Raw genomic sequence first — 19,423 nt, 5'->3', positions numbered from 1 at the left:
AGTCATGCATGCATTTCTGTTGAGTGTATACCTAGAAGAGAGATTCTGATTCACAAAGTAAGTGTATCTTCACCTTTAGTCAACAATTCCCAACAATTTTTCAGCTGCTTCTACTAATTTATGCTCCCACCAACCAGGTATAAGAGCTTCTGGTGCTCCCCCTTCTCCAACACTAAAGAATGCCAGTCTTTTCAATTTTAGCCAATCTGATGATTATGGGCTTATATCTCATTACTATTTCAAACTGCACTGTCCTCATTACAAATAATTTAAGCTTGTTTTCATTTGTTCATGGACCATTTGTATATCCCATTATTTTTAAATATATTTTATTAATTATGCTATTACAGTTGTCCTATTCCCTCCCCCTTTATTCCCCTCCTCCCGTGCAGCACACCCCCTCCCACACACATTCCTCCCCTTTAGTTCATGTCCATGGGTCGTACATATAAGTTCTTTGGCTTCTGCATTTCCTGTACTATTCTTACCCTCCCCCTATTTTCTACCTACCATTTATGCTACCTATTCTCTGTACCTTTTCCTTCTCTCTCCCTCTCCCCCCACTGATAACCCTCCATGTGATCTCCATTTCTGTGACTCTGTTCTTGTTCTAGTTGTTTGCTTAGTTTTTGGTTTTGATTTTGTTTTTAGGTTTGGTTGTTAATAGCTGTGAGTTTGTTGTCATTTTACTGTTCATATTTTTAACCTTCTTTTTCTTAGATAAGTCCCTTTAACATTTCATATAATAAGGGCTGGATGATGATGAACTCCTTTAACTTGACCTTAACTGGGAAGCACTTTACCTGCCCTTCCATTCTAAATGATCACTTTGCTGGAAGAGAGTAATCTTGGATGTAGGTCTTCCCCTTTCATGACTTCAAACACTTCTTTCCAGTCATTCTTGCCTGTAAGGTTTCTTTTGAGAAATCAACTGATAGTCTATGGGCACTCCTTTGTAGGTAACTCTCTCCTTTTCTCTTGTTGCTTTTAAGATTCTCTCCTTACCTTTAATCTTGGGTAGTAAATATGATGTGCCTTGGTGTGGTCCTCCTTGGGTAGAACTTCTTTGGAACTCTCTCAGCTTCCTGGACTTCCTGAAAGTCTATTTCCTTTGTAAGATTGGGGACGCTCTCCTTATTTGTTCAAATAAGCTTTTAATTTCTTGCTCCACCTCTTCTTCTGGCACCCCTATGATTCAGGTGTTGGAACATTTAAAGATGTCCTGGAGGTTCCTAAGCCTCTCCTCATTTTTTTGAATTCTTGTTTCTGCATTCTGTTCTGGTTCAATGATTATTTCTTCCTGGTGGTCCAAACTGTTGATTTGAGTCCTGGTTTCCTTCCCTTCACTGTTCATTCTCTGTACATTTTCCTTTATTTCACTTTTCATAGCCTTCATTTTTTCCCTCTAATTTGTGACTATATTCAACCAATTCTGTGAACATCCCGATTACCAGGGTTTTGAACTGTGCATCTGATAGGTTGCTATCTCTTTGTCACTTGGTTGTATTTTTTCTGGAGCTTCGATCTGTTCTTGCATTGGGGCCTTTTTTCTTTTTTTGTCTCAGCACATCTGTTAGGTAGTATAAGGGGGAGCCTTAGGTTTTCATCAGGGCCAGGCAACACAGGTAGCTGCGTTGTGATGCTGTATGTAGGGCAGGGGTCCAAGAGGGAACAGTGCTGCTTGCTCTGCTCTCTGCCAGATTTCGGTCACTTCCCCTGCTCCCCACAAGCAAATTGGGCCCTTCCAGTACTGATTCCTGGGTGAGTGGGTTTGTGTACATTCTAGGGCCCTGTGGGTCTCTCCAACAAACTCTCCTGTGAAACTGGGAGTTTCTCCCGCTGCCGCCTCAACCCTGGGTTGCTTGGTCTGTCTCTCTCCCTCCCTGTTCCTCCTGGATTATCTGCACACAAATGTTGGACCACCCAGTCCACAAGCCTCCACCTCACCTGGTCTGCCAGCCACCACCTTGCCGGGGGTCCTCTCCACCCAGCTGCCCTTCTCTGCCCCTCCTACCAGTCTGGATGAATGTTTCTCCCTTAACTCCTTGGTTGTCAGACTTCTATAGAGTTCAATTTTCTGTCAGTTCTGGTTGTTTTTGTTTTTAAAAAATTTGTTGTCCTTCTTTTGGTTATGTGAGGAGGCACAGTGTGTCTACCTACGTCTCCATCTTGGCCAGAAGTCTTGTACAACCCCTTCTAAAGTTCTTGTGCTTAAAGTGCTTGCTTATGCATTTTTCTACTAGATTATCTGGCTTTCTTACTGATTTCCAACTAAGCCTTTAAAATTTTCTGGGTAGGAGATATAAGTTTACATGTGATTCAAACATTCTCTTCCAGTCTATGGATTATTTTTCTACTCTTAATGGCATGTTTCAACAAACAGAAGTTCTTAATATTAATTTAGTTCAATTTAGCATCTATTCATTTATGAACAGGGCTTTCTGTTTCCTGTTTAAGTAACTTTCCCACACTCTTAGGCCATGGAGCTTTTTTTTAAACTGTTTACCTTAGATCTATAGTCTTATCTGGAATTGATTTTTGTATATGGTATAAGTTGGAGGGCAAATGGTCAAATGTCATTTATGGGTACCTATTTCAGGGACTGCACAACAATTATCAAAAAGAACATCCTAGACCAGTCATGTTCAGCGTGGTATGGCCTTATTGGTGGCAGCTTTGTAAGTATATGACTGTCTAGCCACTATGCCGTCTACCTGAAACTAATACAAGATAATACTGAATGTAAACGGTAACTGAAAAATAAAATTAAAAAGACCATCCTTTCCAGACTATTTTGCTGTTAACATAATCAAATGTCTACACATGTGTGGGTCTGTTTCAGAGCTTTCTATTCAGTTTCCTTAATCTATTTGCCTATACTTATGGCCATTACCACACTGCCTTAAATACTATGACCTTATGATAACTTAATGTCTGATAAGTCCTGCCACCTTGTTGTTCTTCAAGAGTGTCTTGATATTACTGACCTATTTGTACATTTTCATATAAATTTTAGAAACAAATAGTCAATTTCCATCCCCCAAAACTCTTCAGGCTATGGACTGGGGTTGGGTAGAATCTATGGGTCAATTTAGGGAGAATGGACATCTTTATAATATTTAGTCTTTCATTCCATGAACATAATCTGTTCCTCCTTTATTTATCTTTTCCTTAAATTCTCTAAATATATTATGGCTTCTTATTTAAAGGTACAGTAAGTTTCTTGCTAGTTCACTCCTATATGTTTGCATTTTCAATGCTGTTATAAATAGACCCCTTATTAATTTTATTTTCTAGTTGTTCACTGATACAGAGAATTCAGCAATTGTACTAAACACACTGTTGAGGGCTAACAACTCTACATACATTAGATGCTTTTGGATGTCTCTACATATACAAGAGCATTGCCTGAATATATTGAATTTTCTTATCTTCCAATTCTTACACATTTTATTTCTTTTTATTATCTTATTGCACTGGCTAGAACTTACAGCATATTGTGGTAATAGCAAGCACCCATATCTCATTCCCAATTTCAGAAGATAAGCTTTCATCATTTCACCATTAAATATGCTGTAAGTTTCTTTATAGATACTCCTCCTAAAATTACTCTTTCCTAGTTTGCTTAAGAGTTTCTCATCATGAATAGCTGTAAAATTTTAGTGTTTTCTGCACCTAATGATAACTGTATGGTTTTTTTCCTTCCTTATCATTTTTGTCATTTATTATCCTTTTATATTTACAGATCTAATTGGGTTTTTTTTAGATTTTTGTACATATGTTCATGAATGAAACTGCCTTATCCTTTTTTTTCTTGTAACGAACATCCTTTACAATATTTGACATTAAGATTATGCTGGCCTCGCAGGAGTTCCAGACTTAAGAGGATTTTAACCACCATATTCCAAATCTCACCATACATCCTCCCTACAAAACATCTATACATTTATACAAAGAGCAAAAAAGTCACATATAACTCATGCCCCCAAGCATTAATAGGAGGCAATATAATAGCCTTCAAATTACGTATAAGCAGAGAAATAAACTAAATTCCAACACAGCCTGCATCACATACCACTGTAAGCCTATGGGTAGAGAATAGGGGAGGAAAGATTAGAGGTTGTGTAAAATGGAATAGAAACACATTGAGGACTTAAACGTCTACAACACTCCTCAAAATAAATAAAGTGTTAAGTCAAGGCTTGGTAGTTCACAAAACTGACTACAGAAATGGGGTTTGAAAGCAAGTAAAAACAAAAGTTGCAGCCTTGGAGAAGCAATGCTTGTGAAACATAGTCAGACATTTAGAGAATGTCAGTGCCCCTCTAGAGACACAGCAGAGAAGGAAAATAAATAAGAGGAAAAGTAAGGATATATACAAATAAAAGAAAAACAAGATATGCCATCCACTCCCCCACCCCTAAAAACCAACATAATCCATTAAAGGAACTGCAGAGAAGACAGGACTAGAGAGAGAGTTCTCCAACTAGAAAATCTACTCACAAAATAAATAGGAGTTCAAAATACTAAATAAATAAATAAAGCTCACATTCACATGAAACTACTATTAAAAACAGAAAATGTGAATTAAATCATTTCAGCTAATGAAACTTCTTCCCCCAGAACAACCAGAAATAAAAGAAAACTATAACACAACACTTGGAACTGAATTAAATATCCTCAAACAAACATTTAGGAAACTTATACAGAAGCTAAAAATAGAAATAGAGGAAAAAAGGAAGAAACAGAACAAAGTTGATTAAACTAAGAAATAGAAGAAAAATCATATTAAAAATTAATATTATATTAAAAGGTGTCCGAAGGAGAATAAATTCAAATGCAAATGTAGTAAAGGCACTGAAGAAAAGAAAACAAGTAGAAGAAAAGGATAAACAAGAAGTATGCATAAAGGAAGTGACTTATAGAAAAAAGGCAAGGAAAGCCAAACACTCATTTAAGTGGAGATAACTTACTCCAAGATGCATGTATACAAGACTCTGGAAGAACATGTTCAAACACTGAGACAATATTTAAAATAGTAATTCAAGAAAACTTTCTGGAAATAAAAGAAAATTTAAACTACACATTTAAAGAGCCAACCAGGGAAAACTTACCAAGAACAAAAACTATAAGGATACAGACTTATAAAGATTATAAGACTTTAACAATACAGAAAAGATCTTCAAGGTCTCCAGGCTACAAGATGAGATAACTTATGAGAACAGAGAATCAGATTGGTATCAATGTATTAAAACAGTATACTAAGCAAGACAAAAGTAGAAATTCATTTTTAAGAAAATTAAAAATAGTGAAAACAAAGATTTTGTATCTTCAGGCTGTCCCTTAACTATCAAGGCATAAAATACTTGGGGCGGGGGTGGGGGAGAATACCTGAACAAGGAGGCACTCACAAAAAGACTTCCACATGCACCTTTCCTAAGGATTCTAATCACCTTCTCAATCCAGCTCATCATCTGAATGGCAGATGCAGAAAATTATCTAAATTACTATTTTCTGAGTTCTCTTACAGATTCACAAGAATATAATTCTAGCTGCATAGGAAAAGAAGTTAATCCATTAAATTTGATGGAGGCACTAGGATTTAAACTCCATCTAATCAAGGGATGACAAAAGAAATTTAAGCAAAAGGACTAATGAGTTAAGTGAGCAGTTTACATATTTAATTGTAGAATTAAAAACAAGACTGGGCTCATTGAAAAAGAATGGTGTGTAAACACGTTCTGACAATTTAAAAAATACAACTAAAATAATAGGAAGAGAGGAAAGAGAAAAAAGAGCAAACAATAAAATCACTGACAATTGAATGGGTAATAGGTAGAGAAGCAAAGAATATCATTCAAAGTTGATATACAGATAGTAGAAGGACAGGTTATATAGTGAGAAGGATTAAAAACACTAAAAAATGTTACATAAGTGAAAGGTAATCACTGGAAGAAAAATTTAATCCTGCCTACATATCAAAAGAATTATTTTTAAAACTCTGTTAAAACACACTTAATAAACATAATAAGTATAATACAAACAGTAATTATAAAATGACAGAATAGAAAAACAAACATATAAGTTAAAACAATTAATGTGAATGAACTTACCTTGCCTATGTAAAGATTTCAAACTTGCTTAAAGAGCAAAGTCTACCTCTATGCAGTTTGTATAGGACATACTTAAAATGCAGTGATTCAAAAAGGCTAAAAATAAATGGGTAAACAAATAAATACTTATCAGGCAAATGTAAACAGATTGCAATCATACCAGACAAAATAAAATTTAAGCAAAAAACATTCAATGGACAAATCTAGAAGCACACGATGAAAAAATAAGTTATTAATATCTATGAACCAAATAATAGAAACTAAAGCCAATCTAAGAATAAGTAGAAATTCACTATAAGACTCACACACCACTCAGTATGAGAGAGAGAGTTCAAGGGGAAACAAGTAATGACATAAATGATCTAAACAATATAACCAGTAAGGTAGGTTTTTGGGACATATATTGAACACTAGACTCTAATAAAGAGAATAGACCTTTTTTGAACACACACAAAAAATCATCCTATATTAAGGCACAATGAAATCATTAATATGGTCATAAAATAGAAATATTACAAACACTATCCTCTGATTACAATGCAAAAGAAACTAGAACTTAAAAAACAATGAAAACAATATAAATACCCACCAAAAGGAGAAATGGATAAATTAAACATTATACAGCAAAAAGAATGAATGACCTATGAGTACTTGCAACAACACAGATAAATTTAATAAAACTGTTGAACAGAAAGATCTAAACATGAAACTATATGTAATAATGATCTAAATTCAAAATCAGGCAAAACTCTTTGATGTTCGAAGTCAGCATAATGGGTGCCCTTTGAGAGCAAGGTGATCATGACTTGAAGGAGACACTAATGTCTGGGTGCTGGTTTCACAGGGAAATCCATTTTGTGAAATTTCACCAAGCTCTGCATCAGTATCAGTAAAACTTACAAAATTTTGAAGAAAAAAAAAGAAACTAGAAATGAAATACAAAAATGTCTTTCCTCCAAAAAGCTGAAACAACTCTTACATGAAAGAGAATATATACATAAATCTCAAAATTTCTGAAAAAGCGATCATGAAAATGTTACATACCAGAGTTCATGGAACAATTTAAAGTAATAATCAGAAAAAATTCAGACCTCTAAACACCTGTATCAGTTTTGTAAGTAAATAAATGTATTACATTCCTAACGTGAAAAGCTAGAAAAAGAACAAGGTAAATCAAAAGAAAGTACAGAGACAGTGACTATAAAAATACAAGTAGAAATTAATGTTGTAGACAACAGATCAAATTAATAAAAATCCTGGTTATTAAGAAAACCAAACCCATTTATACGAGGTAACAGGGGCTGGGGGAGGGGCCTGGGGAGCTATCACTCAGTGGTACAGAATTTCGGTATGGGAAAATGAAGACCTTCAGGAGAAGAATGTGGTGAGGGTTGCACAACCATGTGACTGTACTTAATGCCACAGAACAGTGCACTTAGAATGGTTAGTATGGTCAATTTTACACTACTTATTTTTTACCACAATAAAAAATACTGAAATAAAGCACACACAAATTCTGTCAAAGAAAAAGGGAACAAATACACAAATGTAAAAAAGATAAAACATATAAAACGTAAGTCTACTGTACTTACTTCAATGCAAATACATTTTAAAACCTATATGAAATGGATAATTTCTTAGGAAAATACAGTTTACCAAAATGAACCCTGGCAGGGAGAAAACACTTAAATCAACTAATTTCCCCAAAAGAATCAAAGAAAGTTATCAAAGAGCTAACCCAGGGCTCTTGCAACAATCCCCCCCCCCCACACACACACCCACCAGTCTGCAGCCTGTTACAGGAACCAGGCTGCACAGCAGGAGGTGAGCTTGAATGTAATGTGCTTGAATCATGCTGAAACCATCCCCCACCAACATGGGTCCACGGAAAAATTATCTTCCATGAAATCGGTCCCTGGTCCTGAAAAGATTGGGGACCACTGAACTAACCCACAAAAAGAAAAGAAAAAAAGAACCAAACATTTACTTTTTTTTCAGACCATAAGACGTACCTAGGTTTTAGAGGAAAATAGGAAAAATATTTTTAAGCAAAAAATGTGGTAAAATATTTAAAAATATTTAATAACATAAATAACATAATATTTCACCAATGTAAATGTAAACAGAACTCAACAGCAGCATTAACAACAATTATTCCTCCGAAATGGGGGGGGGGGGGCGTCTTATAGTCCAAAAATACAGTAATGTTGGCAAGGTTTCGTGTGATATTCCCTTTTTCATTCCTAATATTGGTTACTTGTACCTCTGTCTTTTTTAAACTGATTTACCTCACCAAATTGACTGATGTCATTGGTCTTTTCAAAAGAACAGCTAGTATTGTAGATGTCCTCTAGTGTATGTTTGTTTTCTATTTTATTACCTTCTTTTGTTATGTCCATCTCCTTCCTCTGGGTTTGGTTTGCTGGGGTTTTTATTCCCCCCTCACTTCTTGAGATGGATACTCAGACCACTGAATTTTTTTTTCAGTCTTTCTTCTTTCCTAACATGCATTTAAAGCCATAAACTTTCCTCTCAGTATGATGTCTACTGTACCCCACAAATTTGATATACAATATTTTTATGTTAACTCTGATCAAACCATTTTCTGTTTTTCTAATTCCCACTGTAATATACCTTCTATGACCCATAAGTTATTCAGAAAAGATCTGCTAGCTTCATTTTGCTATTGATTTTAGTTTAATTTACAAAACACTATTCTGTTTGATTCCAATTCTCTGAAATATACTGGGACTTGGTTTTGCCCCACAAGCTGACAGCCTGGGTGAATGTCAGCCAACACTGGTGAACAATGTGTATGCTGTGGCTGTTCCGGGCAGTGTCTAGACTGGAGAAGCAACCTTATCAATTCTGCTGTTCAAGTCTTCTATATCCTCACTAAATTTCATTCCGTCAGTCACAAAGATAGTGTAAAAAAATCTCCCTCTATATTGTGAGTATCTATTTCTTTTAAAGCCTGGGTTATAATTACTAAAAATTTTTTGAATGATCTAGATATTCTATTATAGAGAACAGAAAATGAATAAGCAATAAAATACTCTCTACACTAATAAAAATGGTAGCTAATTATTATCCAAAACGGCTTAATATCACTTCTCAGGAAAAAAAAATCATTTTACACACATCCTTCAAACGTGAACTGGATCATATCCAATAATTCCAGAGAGCAGGTCAATTTGTTAATTCCTCAGAGGTACAATTTACACCTAATTCATGCTGCTGAGCTCATGGGAAAAGTCAACAATGCCTTGCAATATATTCTATGGACAAATTACTGATACTTTTCTACAGTCATAGGATACTTATTTGTCCAGACCAAAGTTACCTTGGGCCTCCTCTCTGGCAAGATGGCAGACATCACTCCTACCCCCTTAGTGCCCACTGCACTGTATCCCACTGAGCCTTGATGCTGTCTTAGAATCATTCTCTCACAATGCTCCAAAGAGCACTCGTTATGACCTGAAACCCGCTGCCACCCACCTCTGCTCTGTGGAAGAACCTTTGATGATCTGGCTGAGTGTCTGTTTGTGTGGTCCTTCTAGGAATCCCAGAGCTCAGGTATAAAACGGACAGGTACAGAGGACATCCTCAGGTCAAGTATCATCTGCCAGTTTGGATCAAGCACCTCCTAAGCAATCCCAAGGCATCTTTTGTGTTTCCACAGGTCACAGTACATCACAGTGATCTTTTCCTGTCAGCCCCTCGAAGACAGGAACCATTTTGATTGATTTCAATATCCTCAGCATGTAGCGCTGCCTAGCATAGAGACACGTGTTCCTTCTACTCGTCCTCTCCAATCCATCTCTACATGGCACTCCTACTGATCCTTTTAAAATCCAAGTCAAAGGATGTATCATTTCTCTGCTCAAAACCTTGTGATGGCTTTCCATCTCAGAATAAAATGCAGAGTGCCAACATAGTCTATGGGACCCCACATGATCTGGCCCTTTATTCTATGCCTGTACACACCCCACTTATACTATCCTCCTTATACCCCAAGAGCCATTACACTTGCTGTACCTTCCCCCATGAAGTCTCTTTCCCAAAATATTTGCCTGACTGGTTCACTCCTTCACCTTCACTCACACCTCTGCTCAAATGTCACCTCAGAAACACCTTCCCTGCCCACACTGTGAAAAACAGCAGTCCTTGACACTCTCTTCCCTTGTTTTATTTTCTTTACAGCCATTACTACAACACATAGTAACGGTGTTTATTCGTTATCTTTCTCCTCCACTAGAATGTGAGCTCCATAAAACAGGGCAGAAATTCATCCTCTAGAAGACAGATGAGGAATTGTTACTGTGAAGAGTCAGACAGTAACTACTTTATACATTGCATGTTAGTCCCTGTCCCAACCACTTTACTCACCTCGGCCTTACAGCAGGAAGGCAGCCACAGACAACACATGAACAAATGGGCACACCGTGTTCCAACACAATTTTCTTTACAACATCAGGCCAAAGGCAAGATGTGGCCCACAGGCTATAGTTCAGCAGCCCTTGGTCTGTTCATTGACTGAATTAATCAATCATGTCTCTGTTCCTACCTCAAAGCTACCTTGAACTAACAACATAAAATACCAGCACTCCAAGCTCATCAGAAAAGATCATGTTAAACTAGCTAGTTTCTATACATATTTTACCAAAAAATCCATTTGATATTAATTATATTCCTGAATGGCTGTTAGAAGGATATGTGATTCTTGCCACTAAAAAGTATATAAACCATGTCAGTTTGACCCTCTGCAAAAATTTTTTTAAGGTATACTTAACTTCATGTAAGGACATTACAAAAATCAGCCTCCTAAGAACCACTGTTCTAGGTGCTGTAATGATGTCACTGAGCACGCCACCCCATACAGTTTTCAATGTAACCAATTTGAAGCCCCAAGTGTGAAGTCAGGAAACATTACTAAGGAAAAGAAACTGGAATGTTTGTTATGGATGGTGAAAACTACAATGTAGAACTGAGGATGTTTCCCTTCCATTTTGGCCATCACAGAAGTTCAGCCAAGTTCCTATCAGCCTGTGGCAGGCTGGTTATACAACCCCTACCCATGCGCTCTCTTCTCCAGGGTTCATGCTAGACTACGTTTTGGAGTCTGAATACAGCCGGAACCCATAAAACCTCCCACAGGACTTTACTCTTTCACCACCCACCAGGTGACCTGAGCAGGATCCCCCTTCCTGTTAGAGGCTGAGTCACAAGCTAAAACAAGCCTGACTACCTGAATGCCCCGTTAAAGACCACCTCATGACAACCCCCAACACTGACCTTCAATGGGGATGAGAAATAGATGTTGTGCTGAATCACTGAAAGCTTGGATTTCATCAAGTTAGCCCACCGCATGTAAACCACTGACATGGGGGGGCTTGAGCTTCAGTGAAAGTATAGATGTTTATTCTTTTATTTCCTGATCCCCATATAATTTTGATTCTCATGGTTTATATTCAGCTCTATTATAATTCGTTATTTCCATAAACTAGTTCAAATCTTTATTTAATGGGGGACAAGAAAGACAAGCTTTCACACTGCTTATGTTCAATAAAACCATAAGCAACTGAAATAATAAAAATTTGGATAAAATATACATTCCATTTAAACAAAACTTCATTTGCAACTTTCACCAATACACAGTAGACCTAGGTTGTATCAGTATCCAATGTCCCAAATGAGAAAGAAATCACCAGCCTAAGTAAATATTAAAATGCAGGGCAATGTATTTCATCTTAATGAAAATGAAATTTGACAATCATTAGAAACCAAACAGCCTAAGAAATAAACCCACAAACTTCTCAATTCCTGTCTAGCAAGAATAAGTAACCAGAAATGTAGCTTAAAAAAAAAATTCTGATTTAAATCCTTTAATGCCTAATCCTTACACAGTTTTTTCAAACGATGTCCTCAGGTTTTGTTGTTTCCATTTTTCTAAAGAGTAGTATAGAAGGAACTTAACATGTCAGAAATAGAAGTGTTTAATTAGCCTACATAACACAATGGACAAACAGCACAGAAGCTATGAAAATTTTAATTATGGCTCAGGCTCAGGTATGAACTCTATTATCACCGATAAGCCTGTAACCACTCAAAATTACAATGCCAACTTTTAAAAAGGAGTAACATTTTAATAATCTTCCTCCTTGGGATAGCTCAAATTCACATTTTAGTAAAGTCTTTGCTGTTTGCAGTGTACAATTAAAATGTGAAATGAGGTGACTAAGGAATTTGAGCATTTCTTTTAATTCTAAAAGATGTACAAAAATGGGAGACAAATACCGTGGAAAACCAAAAACCAAGATGTGTTTTAAATTCTACAGGTCTGGTTACAGAACAAAATGTTTTTTTCTCTTTTTGTTGAAAATGGACACGTGTCCTATACTGGAAAATTACACTCCTCCTCCTACCCGCCCCCCATTAAATTAAGATCTTACTTTTGAAGAGATGGAAAGTAAGTCTGTTCTTCATCATTACCACCCATGCAACAGCCTGTCTCAGAATGGACAACATAAGCATAAGTTGCTCCCTCCCTTCCTTGCAAACTTTCTGGTTAATGTCATCCATCAAATTGGGCATTCTCCCGGTGTTTAGACACTGTTCCTTCCATGCACCACATGGAGCAATTTAAATCCATGAACCTCTCCATAAGCATTAATTCTAAACTGAGTAATGACTATGGTCCAGCAAAGAGTTATAAAGCCAATCAGAGGTGAAACCTGCCTAGGTAATAACCCTAACACAGGATTACATAAACAAAACAGGCAAAAACCAAACACAAAAACGAATGTGTCACGTGCATATTTGGGGAGCTAAAAAACTGTGGTATCAGTAGGGTAAAATGACTCAAGGCCATTTTCTAAATTACATGGTAGTGATAGTGTAAGGCTTACTGTATGTTCATGAATCAACACATATGACATGCTCAGTCAATGAAAAAATACTTGTTGAGGATCTACTCTATACAAACAGCATTCCATTTAACTGATAAAATGTGAACACGTGAATTCTAGTTCACAAAACACCCACATTTTTTTATTGCAATTTCACTGAACTGTTTATGTGCACAAAATGGGTAACAGCACTTAATCGACAGGAGGCTATGAGCTGAACTAAAATGGAACTACTGCAGCATGGTAATAGAATCTTTAGCATGCAATGAACTCAACATTTAAAAATCCAACATGGCCTTCAAATGCTAGAAAAAAGAAGGACTCAAGACCAACTGAAAAAACACATAATGTAAAAATTAACAGAAAGAAAAATTAAAACATAAAACACTGATAAAATTAAAGAATATATAAACAATAAAAGACATCTTTAGATCAATTTCAAGACCATTGCTCCAAGAGGTCAGGGGGTACCCTAAGAACAGGCCCAAGGGAAAATTTCACAAGTAAAAAGTTGAGAAATGATCATAGATGCTGGAGCTCACAGTCAAGGCCTAGAAGTTCTAATAGACTTGAAAGATGAGAAAATGCCTTGGATGTTTGGGATGTTTAAAATTTTTTAAAAAGTCAACAAAAGAAAGGAGTTCACCTTAAAGAGAAGAGGCACAGGTCCAGGGGAGAAGAAACAGGACAGGGCTGGCTCCAGAGATTAAAACTGAATCTGAGTGTGGAAAAAATATTCTACTCTAAGGACATCTATTAAGACAGGAGGACGGGCTCTGATTTAAAAACAATGACAACAACACTGGCCTGAGGTGAGGAGCAGAGAGAGAACAAAGAACAGGACAGCCATAGAGGGCAGTCACAGACAGACAGGACCCCCAGAGGACACCAGGGCCTAGAAAAAGGCAAGGCCATGCCAGAGGACCCAGCTCTCAGAAGGGCCAACCAGTTCTAAGAAAAGCATGCCCTGAGCAAGGAAGGAAATAAGAATCGTTAAAAATAATTTTTTAACAAGAAAATAGTCAATGTCCAAAAATAATGCACCATGCACCAACTCTGCAGATCTCTCTCTCTAGTGCACAGGTGGCAAACACAAGGCCCGAGTTCCAATTCTGGCCCTCCACCTTGTTTTATGTGGCCCGGCACCTTGTTTCTAACCCGTAGGCAGTGCCAAGCTCCTGCTTAACTGTTAAGTAGTCACATTTATACAGTCCTAAAGTTACATTCCACCCTTTGAAAGCAACTGTAAGGCTGATGAGGCCGCTGGTGAAAATGAGTTTGACACCCCTGCTCTGGTGAATGCTTTTTCTCCTCTTCAAAATCAAGTTTTAGAAAGAAGTGCCTTCCTTGGCTGGCTACACACACACACACACACACACACACACACACACCCCTACCCCCCTGCTGCAGCACCACTCACTCTTTAATCCATAGCAACAAGGTATGTGTGAGACTCTTCTTGCTAAAACCAGTTATTACATTCTAGAGTTAAATCCAATGGTAACTTGGAAACCACTATCCAACTGGATCTCTCTCCAGCACTCTCTCCCTCTGGATTCTTTAACATGCTCAAATCCCTCCATTTAAAAACAGAAATTAAAAAATGGGATTCCCCTTTATCAAACCTCCTACAGCACCACGACCACATTTCTTGAGTTATACATGTTCACTGGCTCAACTTTCTTGTTCCCACTCACTCTTACACCCTCTTACAAACTGGTCATCTCGCTCTTATTCACCTCACTGTGTTGCCACTGCCATCACCTATATTACTAATGACCTTCTGACTGTTTTTACTGAGAGTCCTTACTGAGGTTCTCCGGGACCATGGTTTTCAAGACCTCATTCACACCTCCCCAGCCCCACCCTTCTCAGTCTCAGCATGGGGGCCTACCATCCTGTAGCCCACCTTTCAAACACAGCAGTGCCTCAGATCACACTCTCCATCACTGCTTTTCGCAGTCTTTACATGCTTCTTAAATATCTCATCTATCCCAACAACCTCCATAACAAACAGGCAAAGGCGGTGGTTCTAGAAGTCTCTCTGTCCACTGCACAAGGAATGGCTATTGAGTAACAGAATCATAGATAAGTCCAAATAAACTTAAGTATTTATGTCCTAACAATTTTAGTGCCCATTTGGGGGAAAAAAAAGAAGAAGCACACTTCAACTGAGCGAAAGGTGTTTTCATTCCATTTTTAATATACCACAAGTGTTTACTAATGGTATAGGTACACGTGTTGAACACCTCACAATTTCTCAGACTGGGTATCACCTCCGTCACTTCCTGTTCCACACTGATTCCCACACATGGAACAGCAACCATCTGTGGGAATCAGTGCGGAACAGGAATGGAGTGCAACCTATTGTAGAAACTGCTAACAACCCTGAACTATTAGTTCCCAAGGGTTGGACACATGTTACACAATGCTGGGTATCCTTCAACAATTTAATACTCTGTGGTCCCACTGTGAGTTCACTGCAGTGCCTCAGCAAAGACTAGAGACTATGGTGCTAAGAATTCTCAAATGTGTGCCCAGTCCAGACATCTCCTGATATCCAGATCCCTAATGTAGCCAACTGAATAATATGTCCTACAAACACCTTAAACTTAGAAAGGCCAAATGTAACCAATCATCTTTTCCCCCCAAATGGCTGCTGCTCCTGCTCCCTAAGGACAGCACCATCACCCACTCAACCATCCAGCCAGAACTAACTACTGCCCTGAACTAGGCCCTCCTTTTAACTCCCTCATATTGCACACATACTCGCAATCAACAACCAAGTCCTAGCAATTCTACCTCCTCCCATATCCCTCCTTCCAGTATTGCCCCTTCTATCCATTATCCAAGGCAAATTTGATCACATTCTTCTTTGGTGCAGAATTCTTCAACTGTTTCCTATTGTTCACTGAGGGGTCCTTATAATAAGAATCACAAGTCCCTAAATGGCATGGCCCTTAGTTACTTCTCCTGTCTCGTTTCCTGCCACTTCCCTGGCCTTGCACTCCATGGCACCACCAAACTAAATTGTTTTCAGTTGCTCCAATGCACCATGTCCAGTTAACAAGCCTTTGTACACACTCTCCTCTACCTGGACTTTGATCAATTCCTTCTCATACTTCTCTGGAAGCTTTTCTTATCTCTCTGAATAGTCCCTAAGCTTGGGTTTGCAGGCATCCTGAGCTCCTGTGACTAGCCCCTTTACACTGCTTTGTAGTCAATGGTTAAATCTGAGAGCAGAGCTGAACAGTCAGCTCATCTGGGGCTCACAGAATTATCACCTTGTTTATCTTTGTATCCTGAAAACATATGATAAACTCTGAATTCTCCTGAATGAACAAAGCAGGTGACTGAATGGATTAAGTCATTCAGGAGATGCTCCCACACCCCTCACTGTTTCCTGACTATCACAGCACTCACTGCACTAGACAGAAATTGTGTCTGCGTAGACTGTGAACATCTTAAATTAAGCTCTCATCTCTTCTTTTTGCAACCCCAGTATTAAAACAGTGTCCAGTACTTAGCAGGAATTCACTAAATATCTTCTGAATAAAAAAGGTTATTGAAAAAATTCTGGAAGGCTACACTCTGGGTATTAAGGGTGGCTACTTCTGGAGAAAGACACAGGACAGCAATATGAAAGGAAACTGAGACGTTTTACTCCATGAATCATGACAGTGATGTTAAACTTATTTTACAATGTGTATTATTTACATATTACTAATATGCAATACTCCTATATTACCAGTGTAAAACTAAGTCATGAGGGGAAAGAACAGTCCTGAAGAAGAATGTATGGACTGGAAGCAGCATTTGGTTCTAAATGCCCAAAGCAGGTCCCAAGAAAACCTGACCTTAAAGAGAAATAGAAGGTATGAAGAAAAAAAAAGACTGAAAGAGAAGCTGAGAATTTAAGTAAAGGTTTATACAGCATGTGGAGTCACTCCCAAGAAAATATAAGAAATGATATCAGCTTTTGAGGGGAAAACACTCTGAATATTCTTACAAGACAGTTCTCAGAACTCTACAAGAAGACCACTGGTAGTGGCCCACTAGTACAGAAAATTCTTTCCAAACTTATAATGGTAATGGTTTTAATGGAAACATTCCAATAACCAAATGGATACTTACTTGCCACATGCAGGTTCCCATGGTAAGTATAAAGTATGTCTGCAAAGACACACTAAGAATACAGAGATGAGGCTTCAATGGTGGCATGGCCACACTAGCAAAGTGAGTTCCACCGTTATTTTCCGGATTTTTAAAAATAGTGTAACACATTATTGACTATTAGGTCATAATTTTAAAGCAAACAAATAAAACAATGCTACAGAGCAATTCCGGGTCAGCAACTGGAAGTGCAAGGATAATTTTTATATGTATATAGTTCTAGAACAAGCTTCTTCTCACTATCTAACAGTGAATACAGGCCAGACAGTAAATACATAAAGTCAATCAAACTTTCCATGCTAATGAGCTTTCAACATCGGAAAACACAACTTCTGTGAATATAAATTAAGAGCTTTAAAAATGAAAAAGAAAATCTACAGACACTATTGGGAAGGAGACCAGACACCATAAGAACTGCCTATGGGAAAGGTCAAACCCAGCTTTCTTTTGTTTAACCTCTCAAGTAGATAAAAGAACTAGCTTTAAAGAATCACTGCATTGTTTCACAGCTAGAAAAGGAAAGTTGAGTAAAGCATATACAAAAGGAGCAACCAACTTTCAATAGAATTTGCCCTAGAGGTAATAGAAAAACAAATCAATTATAACACTTTGAACTTAGTTTTGATAGAAAGCACACATTTTAAATTTTAGACAAACATAATTTTTAAAATGCAAAATATTTCAACCCCTTCCCCTTGAAAATGAGATTCCAAATCTTACATTAAAATTTCATACCCTGTTATGCATTTGACTGGGACAGCTTCAAAGCAAAAGCTGGCCTTCTTAATTTTCAGTTTCTAAAAACTCAAAAATTACTGCTAGCAGTAACTGCGATTTTTAAATTAATCTCCAAGTGAGAAAGAATTCCTTCGCCGCCCAATGGCATGACGAAAAGAAGATGCTCCCACTCATCCCTAAACCCATCGTTTACTTTCTTAATAATTAAGAACTCTGCTCTCCACCAGGTAACTATCCCCTTGCAGAAAGGCTACGCCGAGAAGAAATCGCCATTGCCCGTTAAGTACCAGAGAGGGACAGGAAAAGATTTTCCACTCGCCGAATCTCCGTCGCAGATGAGGCGTGAGAGCCAGTCGCCCCGGCCCCCACCGTCGCGCAAAGTCTCCCGGGGACGACCCCTGTGGGAAAGGCAGCTCCCGGGAGCGCCGCCCTCTCCCCAACAGTGCAGTACGGTCCTCGCCGGTGCCCGACTCCTTCCCTGCGCTCAGAGAGCCCAGCCTGGCTACTGAGGCCGGGAGCTACGCGGGCCCGCAGCCCCGGAGAGGGGGCAGAGGGCGCGGGGGCCTTGGAACGCAGTGGCGCCGAGAAGGCAAAGGCGAGGATTGAGAGGGCCGGACCCCAGAGAGGAGAGCACGCGGCACTGGGCCAGACGCGGGAGAGGACGCGCGGAACTGGAAGGGATGTGAAGGTCCCGGACGCGGGGCAGCTCCGGGCGTCGTGCGTGGGGTGGAGGCCCCGGCGCCACCTGCAACCGGGTACCGTGCACCGGGCAGCTCCGAGGCCGGAGGGCTGCAGGGCCGGGGGGCGGCGCGAATGAGGACGGCCGCCAGGCAGAGCCGAGACGGCGGGAAGCCGCGGTCGGCGCGGGGGGCCGGCGAGAACGCTGCACCCGGGCTGCTGGGTAAGGCGTGGGGATGCGCCGCGGCCCGCAGTGGGCCCTGCCACCCGCTCGAGCGCACCCGGCGCGATGCAGCAACTTCAGTTGGCCGCGGGGCTGAGGTGTCTGGCCCGCGCCCGTCCTCCCCCGGGGCAGCCGCACGGCTCGGAACGGAGCCGGAAAGGGACAGAGACCAGGGAGCCTGGCCGGTTGCAGACCATACCCACCGGTCCGCGGTGCGGACGCCAGCACCAAGGTTGCACTCCGAGCTCCATGGTCCCGCCGCGCCGCGGCCGCCCGGCACCTTTGCTTCACACCACACCACACGCAGCGGCGCCAGCGACGCCGCCTCCGGCCCGGCCACGGCCGCGGCCACGCCCCCTCTCGGCTGGGGGCCCGGCCGGATCAAGAGGGGGGCTCAGCGCCATCTCCTCCAACCAGGGCCCGCTCACCGGGCTACTTCGTCAGGATTGGCGAGCACCTCAGCCAATGGGAAAGGACAGGGGCTCGGAGCGTCGGCGGCGCCGAGGGGCGGGGGATTGCGGAGGAGGTGTCTCTCCCTTCGCCCTTAGCCACAGCACGGAATAGGGTTCTGGCCGGTGTCCCTTCCAGAC

At 39.7% G+C, this 19,423-nt stretch overlaps 1 protein-coding gene across 5 annotated transcripts in view; it reads right to left on the bottom strand.

Moving 5' to 3' along the window:
- The window catches only part of WASF3 (WASP family member 3), a 159,618-nt gene extending 140,427 nt beyond the window's left edge, over window positions 1-19,191 (bottom strand). For 2 of the 5 annotated variants that reach the window (XM_036018343.1, XM_036018342.1), the window contains exons 1-2: window positions 19,037-19,191; window positions 6,114-6,209 (exon numbers count right to left, since the gene is read on the bottom strand). The gene's annotated coding sequence lies outside the window, so the exon portion shown is untranslated. The remainder of the gene's footprint in view (window positions 1-6,113; window positions 6,210-19,036) is intronic. The other 3 variants (XM_028504958.2, XM_028504959.2, XM_028504961.2) reach the window with 2 other exon arrangements.
- Window positions 19,192-19,423: the final 232 nt, after the last annotated feature.

This window comes from Phyllostomus discolor, chromosome 2 (assembly GCF_004126475.2).
Source record: "Phyllostomus discolor isolate MPI-MPIP mPhyDis1 chromosome 2, mPhyDis1.pri.v3, whole genome shotgun sequence".
NCBI classification, from domain to species: domain Eukaryota; kingdom Metazoa; phylum Chordata; class Mammalia; order Chiroptera; family Phyllostomidae; genus Phyllostomus; species Phyllostomus discolor.
Note: the sequence above shows the minus strand (reverse complement) of the source record. Positions and strands in the feature narration are given on the sequence as shown.